This window comes from Lepus europaeus, chromosome 7, assembly GCF_033115175.1.
Source record: "Lepus europaeus isolate LE1 chromosome 7, mLepTim1.pri, whole genome shotgun sequence".
NCBI classification, from domain to species: domain Eukaryota; kingdom Metazoa; phylum Chordata; class Mammalia; order Lagomorpha; family Leporidae; genus Lepus; species Lepus europaeus.
Genome location: NC_084833.1, coordinates 72,746,949 through 72,762,097, shown reverse-complemented (window position 1 = coordinate 72,762,097; position 15,149 = coordinate 72,746,949). Strand labels below are relative to the sequence as shown.

Here is a 15,149-nt window from a genome sequence, read left to right as displayed (position 1 = left end):
AATTAAACAGGTAAAAATCTACATAGAAAGGAAATGGATCAGAACAAGATATATAAAAGATAGGAACAGAAGTTTGTAAGCAGGAAAGCAGATGGGTAAATGGAAAATTATGTGCCAGAGCTATGAAAGCAGAAACTCACGTGCCTACAGGGATAGAAAACTAACAAGCAGTACAAAGTCCTAAAAGGACTCAGGCATTTAAGGCTTTCGGTAACTAAAAGCAGGGATGTAGGGAAGAAATGGTAAGTCTTAATAAGGAGCATCTGAGCCCGTATTCTCTCTGATCTGCCCACCATTCCTACCATTACAAATGGATTTTCCTATTTGAAAAGATTGAAACATAAAGTCTCTGGACTTGAGACATCTGACATGGATCAAAGTAGTGCTAAAATATTGCACAGATAACAGAAATATTAAGGAAGGCGCATAATGAATTATGAAACATCTCCCCAACATCCTCTGGGTACAAATCACTTCTTCACTCCCAGGACTCAAGAATCAAACTTTAAAATCAAAGAAATTATATTAATAGATTGAGGAAATCTAGCCTAAGCAGAGATACTTGGGTATCTCCAAAATGAGCACATCCCAAGCCTATCTCTAGTTTGTGACATCACTAGTTTTTTCTTTTTTTTTTTTTTTAGATTCATTTATTTATTTGAAAGCAGAATTACAGAGAAGCAGAAGCAGGGAGAGAGAGAGATATCTTTCATCCACTGGTTCACCCCTCAAATGGCTGCAATGGTTGGAGCTGGTCCTAGCTAAAGCCACGAGTCAGGAGCTTCTTCTGGGTCTCCCACGTGGGTGCAGGTGCCGAAGCACTTGGGCCATCTTCTACTGATTTCCCAACCAATAGCAGAGATCTGGATGGGAAGTAGAGTAGCCAGCTCTTGAACTGGTGCCCATATGGGATGCCAACCCTGCAGGCGGAGGCTTTACCTGGTACGCCACAGAGCCAGCCCTGACCATCACTAGTTGAAAATTCCTGTCCAAGTATAAAGAACTTACAATCAGTATTTTCATGCCCTATTGTTAATTTGAATTTAGAAGTAAGGATTACCAGGCAACTTTAAAACAAAAATATTATTTAAAACTATCTAGGGTTTGGCTTTACAGTGTAGTGGGTTAAGCCACCACCGCCACCACCTGCAACGCTGGCAACCTATATGTGCACCAATTCGAGTTCCAGATGCTCCATTTCCGATCCAGCTCCCTACTACTGGGCCTGGGAAAGCAGCAGAAGATGAGAGAGATCTTCCAATCACTGGTTCACTCCCTGAATGGCTGCCTCAGCCAGGGCTGGGCCAAGCCAAAGCCTGGAACCTCATCAGAGTCTCCCAGGCCTCTCCTGGCCATCTTCTGCTGCTTTCCCAATCACATTAACAGAGAGCTGTTTTGGAAGTGGAGCAGCAGGGACTTGAACTGGCACTCATATTGGATGCCTATAGCACAGGTGGTTGTTTACACCAGCCCAGGCCTCCCTTCTTTTAAAGATATCTGAATGGTTGTTAAGTAGAGGGAAAGAGCTTGTTCTGTATAGGAGAGAAAACAAAAAGAAAAAGAAACAGGTTCAGGAAATGAGTCAAGATGGAAAATAAGCAGTATGGGCAAGAATATTAAATTCCTATTTGAGACTGGCTTTTGTATGAATAGTATTTTTTCACCCCTCTTATGTTTTGATGAATCCAGAATGGGCCAAGTAAAGACTTGCTGTATCTGTGGAACAGAAAGGTTTGATGATATTTTATGGATTTGTTAATTTATTCTAAAACAGGTTAAGCATAACCAGGTTGTATTAAGAAGGGTAGATTCTTGAGTTGACCCACAGAAACCAGTTCTGTTTTTGTTTAAATAATAGGGAAACTACTGGAGTGCACTGATTCCTGGCTCTTAACTGGAAGGATGTGTACCATCCCCAAGAAGTCCAACAGATATTTTTCAGGTTAGAGTAAAGGAGATGAAGAAAAAATTTACCAGCAAATAACAATCAAAAGAACTTATCCTCTGACTGTGCTAAAACAACTCCCAGGATAGGGCTTCAGTCATCTTGCATCTTCCAATTTTTAGCCTCTCGTAGAAACTGAAAACAACTGACACCAGGCACTGAGTCAGCTTTCTGATCCTCACCCTCATGGTTCAGATTGGAGTCTAATTATAGGATCTACTCCTACATCAACAGAGGCAGTATGCTCGGGATTCCTTCTTAAATTATTAAACAAGAGGAAAGAAATTTGCCTGCTTCAGTTTGACAGGGATCAGTTTTCTTCTAGATTATTTTTATTTGAACACAAACAGCAGTAAGCTTTAATAGTTACTTTTATAATTTCCTAGTTTTTCCATGGATCTGGAGGATAGAGTGGACAGATTAGAATGTGTTCCACACAACTCAGTCTTTCATAGCAGCAGACCCTCATCTGTAACCATTCGTGAGGCCCAGGGAAGTCTCTGGTTTAGAAATTGCTTGAGTTGTTGAATATATAGTTCCCCATACTACCAGTCCCTGAAATTAAGAAAGCCTAGAAGGGCTAGCATTATGGTACAATAGATTTAGGTGGGGCTTGCGATTGGGCATCTCATATCAGAGTGCTGATTTGAGTCCTGGCTGTTCTTCCAATTCAGCTCACTGAAAATGCACGTGGTTAGAAGGCAGCAGATGATGGACCACGTGTCTTGGCCCCTGCCACTCCTGGGAGACCTAGGTAGAGTTCCTGGCTCCTGACTTCAGCCAGGCCCAGCTCTGGCTATTGCTGTCATTTGGGAAGTAAACCAGGAAATGAAAGATCTCTATCTCTGACCCCTCCTCTAGTCAGTCTGCCATTAAAATTAATTAATTAAAAAGCCTGGTACAAGAATCTTTGGTCACAACAATGTCCTCTGAAATCCAGTGTGTTCCAAGATGGACTCTAGGTCATTTTCATTGCTCCCTTCAGTGACAGCTTTTTATTCTCAGTCATTGCCTAAGTTGGAAGCCTGGGGGAACTTAAGACACATTACTCTTTCTCATATTCTACACTGTCTACACTGACATAGTTAGCAAAGCCTCCCAAGTGACTGTCCCCTGTTCTCTGTTCTTACCATCCTCACCACTTCTCATCTGGACCCTTGAAAGAGTCACCTAAATGGTCTCTAGCTTTGTTATTCACTGCCCTGTCTTTCCATCACAGCCTGGTAGCTAAATGACAATACATCCTTCAAAAGACAATGATTCTCTTATATACATGTGTGTTTGTGTGTGTGTTTTAGAGTTCCAGTTTCTTCGTAAATGGTGCTATATATGATTACATTTTGTCCTAACTTCAATGACAATTCCATTTTCACATACACCCAAAGAGTTCATTTTCCATGGACTTTTTGCCAACAGTCAGGGGAATACTTTTATAGAAAAATAATTACTGAATAAGCAAAATATTTTTTTCTCAGCCATGAAAATAGTTAAACTGAGCATGAAATTGTTACCATATAATGCCCTAAAAAAGCTCTATTCGCTTCTGATGTATGTTAAGGGGCTACATTTAAGTTTCCATTATGTGATTTTTCTAGCTGCATACCGTATAATACCTATAATATTAAGATAGCAACTAAGAACATATATAGCACATTAAGGCATAAAAGGTAATCTTAGGATTGAAGAAGAATCTGGCTGAGTAATTTGAGGATCCAGAAATAGATAATTATGTTGAGAAGTAAGTTAAAGGTAAGTAATTCTGTCAATCTGTTCATCAGGTGATTCTTCCTTTCACCTCATTTGAAAAAAAAAAAAAAACTACTTTAGTATGAGACATGCACAGGAATAGAAAATACTTACTAAACTCTCAACATTTTCAAAATCGTTAGATCATTTGTTTTTATCAGGGTGAGAGAAGATGGCCACCACCGGCAGTCCCACTCACCAGCAGTCCCACTCACCAAGTGCCTCCTAAGTGTCTCACAAATATTATGCAAATACTTACAGAAACTAAACAGTTACATGTATGATGATTGATGAAAAGGAAATATATTTGCGGCATTTCAATGCGGAACCAACCTATCATAGCTCGGTGAGGTGCCAAAGGAAGTGGTGTTAAAAAGAAGAAGAAAAAAAGATAAAATAGAAAGGCTGAAGAAGCTAGATGAAAACTACAAAGGTATTCCAAGCAGAGGAAACAGCACTGGGTAATGTTTTCAAGTTGGGAGACAGTAGAACTGAGAAACTTCCAAAACGTAGACTCTGAGGGAACCAAAAGGGAGGGGAGACCAAGAAAGAGACAGGGCTGAAGAATCAGGTAAGGACTTCTGGCCTTTATTAAGAACTGCTGGCAGCATTTAAGCAAGAGGCTAGAGCCAGTTCTAGAACTGTCTTTTCTGTGGCAATCGATGAGTGTTAGGTAATTCTAATGGAAAGTCTACGAGGGCCAGGGCCACATTTTAATCATTACATCACAGGTGTCTAGCACAAGACTTCACCGTGGTTGTTACTCAAAAAAGGAAGAAATGTATGCTTTCAAGGAGAACAGCCAGCATACTAAGTTATATAGGTTTAGATTTGTGATCAGCTCATGCCCTTTGCCTTATGTTTCTCTGCTGCCACATGGCCCTGCTATTTGCAGATACTGTTGGGAATCCTGCTCCACACTGATATTCAGGGGTACCAGGGTGAAGGACTGGTTGCTCCCTTCCTGAGCGTCCTATCTCACCTCAGTCCTGGTACGTGCTCTGTGCTCACTGGACATGGTGCTACAACATGAACCTGCCAGTCAGCCTCAAGTGTGCACAACCAGCAAGAACTTGCATAGGCCGTACTCCCCTACTCACTTTCAGTCTTAAAGCACAGAATCACACTAAAGACATTTGAGAAGCTTTCATTTTGAGAGTACACTGGGAAGACAATGCAAATCTTATATTTTGACTTAACCAATTCACTGTAGAATTCACTGTAGATATGAATCTATAGTTGTATCAGAAATTGGCTGTTAAAAGGTTACTTAGGGTGAGCAAGCCAGTCTGAGGTAGCCATGGACATGTACACTCAGAAGCAAAAGAGAAAATAGCAGTCACTTGCAGAGGAAAGTAGCAAATCAATAGGAGGTAGGGGAAAAGTACAGAATAAGGTTGGGACTAGAAAATTTGAGTTCCTGGCCCAGAATTGCTGTGTGACCTTAGATAAATTGGCTAGCCTCTCTGAGCTTCCTTTGTCTCTATGTGTTCTTCCCATTGTTTCTATACTTACCTAGGAATATTGCATTACCCTCCTAGATAATAGGCATACATAAGTATCAAAATGCTGTAAGAGAAAAAATCCAACAGGAATGTCATGAAAATATTTCAAATTATTTGCATTCCTCATGCTATACCCAAGGTAACTTCCAGCCTACCTATCTCTAGAGCTGGAATTGCTTTAGCTCCCTTATCTGCCCTGCTCTATAACCAGGCAAGAATATAACCGTTTTCACTGGACAAGATCTGGTTATTATTATAGAGCACAGGAAGCTTGAACATCATTATTATAGCCCTTAGCTCCATGATTTTTTTAATTTGTTTCTTTCTGCTAACTGTCTATTTATATAATACAAATTTCATGTATTTCATATATACAGATTTAAGAGCATGATGATACTTTCCACCCTACCCTTCCTCCTGCCCACATGCCCACCCTCCCTGCTCCTTCCTTCCTTATTTTTTCTTTTAATTTTTACAATGACATACTTGCAGTTTATTTTATAACAAGCTTAACCATCCCCCATATGACCCAGCCATCCCACTCCTGAGAATTTACTGGAACAAAATGAAATCAACATATGACAAATTAATTTCTAAAAAGTTTTATTTATTTAAGAGGCAGAGACACAGAGAAAAATCTCCCATCTGCTGGTTCACTCTTCAGATGTCCACAACACTCAGGTCTCCCAACTACTTGAATCTTCACCTGCTCCCTCATTGGGTACCCATTAGCAGGAAGCTGGAATCAGAGGAAGAGCCAGGACTCAAGCCCAGGCACTCCAACATGGCAAGTGGGGGTCCCAAGCAGCTTCTTAACTGCTTTACCAAATGCCTGCCCCTAGCTTCATGGTTTTTGTATCAAACAAAAAAGGACAAATACAGCAAGATTTAATATTTATGTTCACCAAGGAAGGTTTTCTTATCTAGTTGGATGCAGTCTTAAGCACTATTCCTTAAATTAGAAAGCATAGCTCCTTGTTCCTTCATGTACACCATGAGCTGTGAATCACACCAGTTAAACTACAGCCTGTGCATCCTCACTCCGACTTTCATCCAACTCACTGGCTAAATGCTTAAAGAAAATCACCCGTGACTAAGCCCTAGTAATGTCTGAAGTTTCCATTTTTCCGCTGTAGAGTTTCACGTTTATCCTCATGCACAAGGCCTTGTGTGGCTTGATTTCCAAAACCAATACAGAAATCAAATTCCACAGCTTCAGAAATAAATTTCAGATACTGAGGAAGTGTTCTAGACAGGCTAGCATTTTTTAAAGCTATATTGGTGTGAGTCATTTTTATCATCACTTTCTGCTCACCTTGTACTATTCAGTTTATCAAACATTTTTATGCATTTCTTCATTTGATTCAACAGCCTTGTACTGTAAGTAAGGGATTAATACTATCTCCATTTTACAGAAAAAAATATGAAGCTTCAAGAGACCTTCATTTTTTTATTTTTCTATTTATTGAGCACTTTCTCTATTCCTGTCACTGAGTTATGCCTTTTACTATCACATTTACTTTTGAAAAAAATCTGATCAAGTAAATTTTTTTTTTTGTATCAATGAGAAAAACAGATCTTCTCCTCCAGGTTGAGCAACTTTCACAAAATATACTGAGAATCAGTGGTAGATTTAAGAATCTAATTCAGAGCATATTTATCTCAAGAGTCTTTAAAAAAGTCACTTACTATATAAGATGATTCCTCATCACCCGGAAAACAGGCTTTGCCAAGTTCGGGAAGTGTCTGTGCTGATTCCACTTTGCAAGAATCCCAATAATCAAAGAAAATATTTCTTTATGAACCCATAAAACAAAGCTTGCATGAAGCCAAATTGAAATTTGATGTATCTAATTTTCAGACTTAATACGCATATTGTATGGAATAGTGGTTGGGGATTTGGATTGTTGTTTGCCTATCAAGTTTACTTCATTAAAAAATTCTTGAGTGTTTGGATGATACCTCTTTAAAGTTTCTCCAGCAAAACTGCAGAAAATTTTTCTAGTCTAAACAAATGACTCTAATTCTCCTAAAAACAGAGGGGTAAGAAAGGAAGGGAAAATGGAGAAATATACACCTTAATTCATTGTGTTATTAAGAAATATTCTAAGGATTGATTTACTTTGTGGTAGGTCTAACACTCTGCAGGATGAATTGTCTTTCCCTGAAGTCTTCATTTAGCTCACTCAATTCAGTAAACATTCATAGAGCATTCATTAACTGATAAGTGTGTGCCACACTGTGCCAAGGACTAGGGGATTGTTGTGTCCATAACTGAGTTCACCAGACATGCAGAAAAGATAGAGGTAGCAGTCCTCTTTCTTTGTGGAGTGCCCAAAAGATAGCAGATGCACTCTGTTGTATAGCATTTCTAGTGAATGTTGTATATTCTGATTAATTTGTAGTCTATGTGTCTATTTCTCTCTCTCTCTCTCTCTCTCTCTCTCTCTCTCTCTCTCACACACACACACACATACACACACACAAGTTGGATCTGAAATAAACCAAACAACATCTGTAAATCTTTAGCAGTGGAAAATTCCATGTCAACAGTTCAGTGCCAAAGCAGGTTTGCCAAGTGAGAAGTGAGCTAAGTCTGAGGTTGAGGTAAAACACTAGTAAAATCCTTTAGACAGGCTCACCATCCTGGGGAGATCCATGAAAACCACTTCCAGTGGCCAGAGTCAGCTTTTTTAACAGCAGGTGGGCATTCTGATGTATTTCTTGGAGGAAAGCCTTTTCCTAAGTAGTTCCTAAACACAACACCCTTCTGCGCACCACTACAAGAAGCACCCAGGGTGAGAAAGTTCTAGGTGTCCCTGTGAGGCTTAGCACCATATGTATGGCTAGGCTCTCCTCTGTGCCTGCCTGGCTCTGAAATCCCAGAACAACTGGAAAAAAGAGGGGCAAACAGGGACAACTGAATATTCTCTGAGCTCCAAGTAAATAAAGTTACTTTTCTATCATTGTATGAAAGCATTTTGTCAAAGTATTGCCTCTCGAACTTAAGGTGAGATTGGTGTTCTGTGGATCATTCTCCTATATGTGATGTTTGGTTGGGAGCCTAGTGGAGAAAGAGAAATAATCTATGTTTGAAATTTTATGTTTTTAAACATTGTTAATTACTGTATTACATAACTTGGAAAACATACATCTTCCTTTTTCTACAAAAAACACATTTTGTTCTTGAAATCAGAATGAGTTTTTGTCTATTCTCTCCAAAAATATGCCATTATTAGTGGATGGTGCTTTAAAAATCAATAGTGTTTAGAATAATGAAAATGATGTTTACTGTAGATATTTAGCACAATGTGGTATAGGGGCAGGGATGATTTCCCTGCCTTACAAATGAAGAAATAGTGTGTGAAGGGTTTTCCCAGCATCTCTCATAGCCAGGATTCAAACCTAGAAACCCTGATCCCAGAGTACCACTTTAAAACTCTAGCTGTTCTTCTTATTCCATGAGTAACCAGGTAGTTTTCCACACAGATTTGGAAGTCTGCCTCAATTTATGCATTGTAATATTACTTGACTATTTGCTTCTTTCCATCTTAGGACTGCTTATGGAAATCTTATTACTATCTGCAAAGCACTTGATACTCCTTTCAGGGAGTAGATATTTCAATGGCAGATACTCTTTTTATATTCACCAGAAACTAGAAGATTAAAAGCAAATATATATATATATATATATGTACACACACATATATAAGTATATATATGACACACTTATATACATATATATACATGTATATATATAAGTATATATATATATATATATATATATATATTAGCCTGAGAGTCCCTTGAGGCAACAACCTGTCCAGTATCCTCAGAATTATATTGCACTTGGCCTGTAATAAATCCTGAAGAAATGTTTACTAAATAAATAAGACAGATATTTCCCCCCAAAATAATGAAAGCATTCCCAATTGGTCCTCCCTGGAGCAGTGATCAGACATTGCGCTAAGAATGGATGTAAACTATTCCTGCTTCATGTTTCCCATACACCCTCCCTCGGTCCTTTTGACAATGAGGGTTATCCCCAGGTAAATAATATCGTGACCCTTTTAGGCTGTACAACACTGACATTTTCCCAGCCCCATTGGAAGGCGCTGAAAAGCTTAAACTTCTTCAGCTTATAAAGTACCAAGAACTTCTGGTTCAAGCCCATGTAGTTAAAGCATCTCAGGTCTCCAGTAGGGAGTTTCTTCAAACTAGTTCCCTCTGTGGCATGGAAATGGATAACTCAGCAGGAAAGCAGCCTCTGTCACTGGGATGTGCAGAACCTTGCTTACAGCCCATTGATTTTGCCGCTTGTTGTTAAAGCTGCACACATGTTCCTAAAGACTAAATATAGAGAGAGTGCTGTTATCATTAGTGCCCGTAAGGACTGGGTTTGCATTTGTCCAGACAGGAGCTAGGACAGTAATAACAACAACTGTTTTAAATTCACACGACACTTCCTGTTGAATATCATCTTGATTCTCAAAACCACTTTGCTGGGTGATTCAGAAGTTGCAGAAGAACAGACTGAGGCTCTGCAACTCCCCAAGACCCCATTGATAATAAAAGACAGCATTAAAATTAAAAGCTGATCGTCTAGCTTAGAGTTCCTAGCTCTATTCCTTCTCCTCACTGCTTCCCCAAGTAACTGACAACTGCGAGACCACTGAATGAAGTCATGACTGAGGAGGGGCATGATGCCCACTAGCTCAACTTGAGGGAGGGCTTGCTCATGGCCTCGTGCTATAGTCTAATCCACTGTACTTGCTTCCTTCTCTCAGAACTGACAGAGGCCATCTGAGAGCCAAAGACAGGAGCAGTTGAATAGCTTTCATCAACACAGATTTTGTTTTTAAGTGTTTTTCATTTACCCAAAAGGCAAAGTTAGAGAGAGAGGAGAAAGAGAGAGAGAGAATCTTCAATTCTGCTTCACTCCCCAAATGGCCACAGCAGTCAGCTCTAGACCAGGCCAAAGCCAGGAGCTGGGAGCTTCATCTAGGCCTCCTAGATGGATGACAGTGGCCCAAGCGCTTGGGCCATCCTTTGCTATTTTCCCAGATGCAGTATCAGAGAGCTGAATCCGAAGTAGAGCAGCTGGGACTTGAACCAGTGCCCATATGGTACAATAGTCCTACTGCAATAAACAACTCTAGCCATCTTGATCAAGGCGATGCCTCCTGTCCTGTGTGAATGGAAGGATGGATTTGCATTCTTTACTCACCATTGACAAACTGTGAAGCTAACATGTCCATGGCAGACCCTGCTCTCACTGCACAGTGCGTGTTTACACCCTTGCCTTTACTCCACCCAAGTATCCGTCAGGAGTTCAGAGTCTCGAGACAATACTGATGGTTGAGGTCAACAACATTCCTGAAAACAGCAGCAGCTTTGAAACTGGGCATAGTTCTCCTGTGCTTCAAGCTACCGTGGATTTGTGAGGACTTTGAGGATTCATTTAGAAGTTACCCAGCAAAATAGAAGTTCCATCTTGGTGCCAGATGTTTAAAAGTATGGCTTGGTAGGGACATCAATTCATATTAGGTACAGTTAGGCTGTACCAGGGGATCCTAGTAATGGATACAGGTTTCCATTTTATTTGGCACAAAAAAGGGTATGACTTTTGGAAGCATTGAACAAAACTTATCATATGTAGAAAGTGAAAAAGAGCTCACTGGAAGCTATGGTTCTAGAAACTTCCCTGACCAATTTTCTCAGGATTTAGTTTTTATTCTTCTTCTTGTTACAGAAGAAAACCCCAAGAAACATAAAGGTAATTTGTCATTTAAAAGGCATTTACCAAACACCTATGTCATGCCATGCAAAGCAAGACAGAGTAAGATGCTGCTGCTTTAATATCATTCCCCACCTCAACAGTGTGTCCTCGTCACCATCCCATTCTGGGAGCAAATTCTTTCAGTTGTGTCTTGTTCAAAACTTTCTGCCAAGTGCTGAATAGAGTGCTGCATGTAGAGAAGGTGGAATGATAGACCCTGAGGTTTGAGAAGCAGAGGAGTGAGGCATCCCAACTATACATGGAGCTTACCATGGGGAAGAGGAGACCAAACACATAAAATGATCACAGTAGATGAAGGGAAGGACAAGATGTCAAGAGGGAGGCATGGAGACCTCAGAAGGCCTTGCAATCTAAAGGTATCATAGGCATTGTGATGTAATGGGAACAGAATGATGTCACAGAAATCCAAAGTTGAATCCTACCTCTGTGTCCAATGATCACTGTCACCTAGAAGCTCGGTGTATTTGATGAAATTGGTTAACCTCTCTAAACCTGATTCCTCATCTCTAAAATAATGTACCCTATCTCAGAGCTTTCTTGGAGGGATAATATAATTTTTATAAAGTATGTAGTATAGATCCTAGCCCATTAAATGGACTCAGTAATCATGAATTGCCCCTTAGAGGATATAAATATTGGAGCATTTTAAAAATCTCATGTGAATGTACTCCTGAGTTGTAGAATCAAGAAAACATGTTAGAAATTTATTGAAAATTGTTCCAAAAAGAGATGAGAGGAATGACTGAAATTTTTGGGGAAAAGAAAAGTGACTAACATCAAATGGTTGTGGTAGATTTTTGTGCTTTAACTTGTTGAAAATGTAATTTTCAAAGTTTTAAAACAAAATTTATACTGCACTATTTTTGTAACATTTCCTATTTATTTATAGAGCGTTTCTAACTTATATGCAAGCAGCTGGAGACAGAGCTCCTCTCTCCCCCTACACACATGTGAGTGTACACACACATACACACACACCCCTACTTTGTATTTTTAAACCCAGACCTCATTGTTTTTTCTCTAATTAAATTCCTTGTACCTACATTTTATTTTTCAAATAAGAAAAAGGAGCAAAGAGAAGGATAAGTGCCTTTGAACACAACATATTTGATTAAGATGAGTGCCAAAGCAGAAAAATTGAAGACAGGGTGGATTCCAATGAAGGCAAATGCAATCTAAGCCATCCATAGTGGGGAATTAAAACATTGTAGAATATGGTGCAAACACTCTTAAAATGGCACAAAACACTTTTGGATATCTAATCAACCATGCAGTAAGACAAATATAATTTGTTATTAAGGGAAGTATTCTGCTGATATATATGAAGTGTGACAGCTACAAGAGCCCTTGTCAGCATTAAGAAAGTGCTAATTGACTGCAGGTTAAGAATCACAGAACTGTTTCCAATGTCTGACATAACTGAAATGGGAAGAAAATAGAGATTGCACAGAGAATGATAAAAATAACATGGGCGAGGTGGAGGTCACAGTGTTGTGGTACAGTGGGTTAAGCCACTTGGCATGCCAGCATCCCAAATGGTCGAAACCTAGCTGCTCTGTTAACAATACAGCTCCCTATTAATGCACCCAGGAAGGCAGTGGAACATGGCCCAAATACTTGGGCCCCTGCCACAATATGGAAGACTAGAATGGAGTTCCCAGCTCCTGACTTCAGTCTGGCCCAAACAGGCTGTTGTGGTTATTTGGGAATGAACCAGAAGATAAAATATTGATTTCTCCTTTTTCTCCTCCTCTTCCTCCTCCTCCTCCTCCTCCTCCTCTTCCTCTGCTTCTGCTCCTCCTCCTCTATCATCTCCTCCTCCTCTTCTTTTTCTTCTTCCTCCTCCTCTATCACCTCCTCCTCCTCTTCTTTTTCTTCTTCCTCCTCCTCCTCCTCATTCTCCTCTTCCCCCTTCTCCTCCTTCACCTCCTTCTCCTTCTCTCTGTACCTCTTCCATTCATATAAATAAATAATTCATTTTTTAAAATAACACAGATATTTGGAAGTAGTAGTAATTTTACAGAAATAAGACCTTGAAATTAGACTATTCATTCTTTGTGCAAGTGGTATTACAGGAGATGTATATGTTGCCTTTATTGTAAAAAATAACATTGCAAATTGGCAATTTCAATACCTGCAGCCATTTAAAACTGAATTCATCTAATCATTCTGCTCACTCCCACACTCATGATTCATTCATGCATTCATTCAGAATATGCTTACTGAGCACTTACTATTGAATACCTCCTGAATGTCAGAAACTAAATGAGAAATAGGGAATGCCAAGGATAGTAAGACATGGCTTCTGCCCTCAAAGAATTCAGTCCAGTATGGGAGGTGGACAACTTGCACAAATCGCTAAGTTGCTGTGAGAAATACAATAAGGTAGCAAAGTAGTCAAATAGAGGGACTGGCACCAAATTAGACATTTCTGGTGACTTAAGGGAACTTCACACTTAATGCCGGGAGTGAAGTCATCAACACTGTAAAGAGAAGAATCCCTTCTCTCTAGATGGGAGATTTAATAGTGCTCAGGGGTGATACCTGGCAGTCAGCAAGTAGCAGTATAGGTCATGGATCAGAAGTAGCCAAGAGTTTCTGCTTTCCTATCCCAGACCAGATCATGTTCTTCTCCGAGCAATGCCAGTGGGGAAGGTGGGGAAGGGATTTTCAGTTCTCTACCAACCTACCATAAACAGGCACACTGAGATTCCAGGTTATAGTAGCAAAAAAGCTGTACTGGCTTAAATATCTAATGATAAGAAAACTATTAAATAAATTGATCTAAATTATGGAATAAAATTAAGATTAAAAAGTTATGTGTTTGGTAGAGGTGGAAAAGATTCAACTTCCAGTATTAGAAAAAAATAAAAAAAAATCTAAATGCAGTGTATAGTTATGGTCTTAAGGACCCACAAACACATGCCTATTAACACACACATTTATATCCAGCAAAGAGCTATCTGCACATCTAGAGTATCTGTAGGGCAAAAAAGCACCAAGAGTTAGAAGGTGAGAAAAGGCATAAGAGATGAAGTCTTCCCAATTTTCTGTGCATTTTCCTATATAGTTCAAATCTTGCAACATCCATGTGGCCAGCAATGAATGTTAATGGTTTTTTAGGCTATCAAGAAAATATGACTTGATCAAAATAATGTAAATCACATACAGTATCATATCTATGGTTTGAAATAAATGTTTTCTCTGTGGTAAAATGGAATGAAATAAATTGTGTTTACATTAAAGATGTGGTTAAATATGTGCCATACTTATTTAATGATTTAGTGTAGAATTAGTCAAAGCTGAGTTTTAATAGGAAGCCTTCCAAATCTAGATAATACCAAACCTTGCTTAAGCATCAGAAATTTCCAACCAAGTTTTATGACTTCAGTAAATTTGAAATATATTTAACATTCTGACTTTATTATCCTACTGATTATTGTTGAAAACCAATGTCAAATCTTTTAGAAAACCCTATCCTACATTTACCAATAAATATTCAGTAAATTGAAATTTAACTTTATGGATTGTTTATTATAAAGAATTTGAAACACTGCAAATGTCTAATTTTGTATTACATTCATTTAGTGATCCTTGCAGTCATGAAAAGCTCTGAATAAATTGAGTTGAAAATCAAATTGTCAAAATGTACTGGAGACCTCTATTAAAATTCTTCAGAGTGAATTTATTTGTAATTAAAGGAACCATTTGCAAATGAATTAAAATTTTCAAATTTATCCAGGAAAAATCTAAGGCTCTCACTTTCTGAATTTTCTCAGAGCAAAATACTGCTCTGCCAAGGAAATAATTTAAAAAAATTTCTATGTCATGGTCAAGAATATTGAAATTTCAAAAGCTATTTCTTTTCACATGCTGATTGTGATAATAAGTATACTTTAAACCTATTTGTACTTTATTTTTATTAGGCTGACATAGAAAAAATTTTCTCCTATGAAAAATTAGCATGATATGATATCTATTTCTTAGATATTTTGCACCCTTTTTTTAGTGTTTCTAAAATGTATTCAATATGACAATTTTTTCTACCCATATTTTTAACCCTAACCTCCTGAGAAGCTGATTTAAACACATTGTGCATCTTAGAATTGATGAAGTTTGACATGCAGACAAAGTTGTGGGGCAAAATTAATGT

At 38.7% G+C, this 15,149-nt stretch overlaps 1 protein-coding gene across 3 annotated transcripts in view; it reads left to right on the top strand.

Moving 5' to 3' along the window:
- Window positions 1–15,149, top strand: part of DLG2 (discs large MAGUK scaffold protein 2) — a 2,175,716-nt gene that overhangs the window by 1,978,248 nt on the left and 182,319 nt on the right. The gene's annotated exons all lie outside the window — the stretch shown is intronic.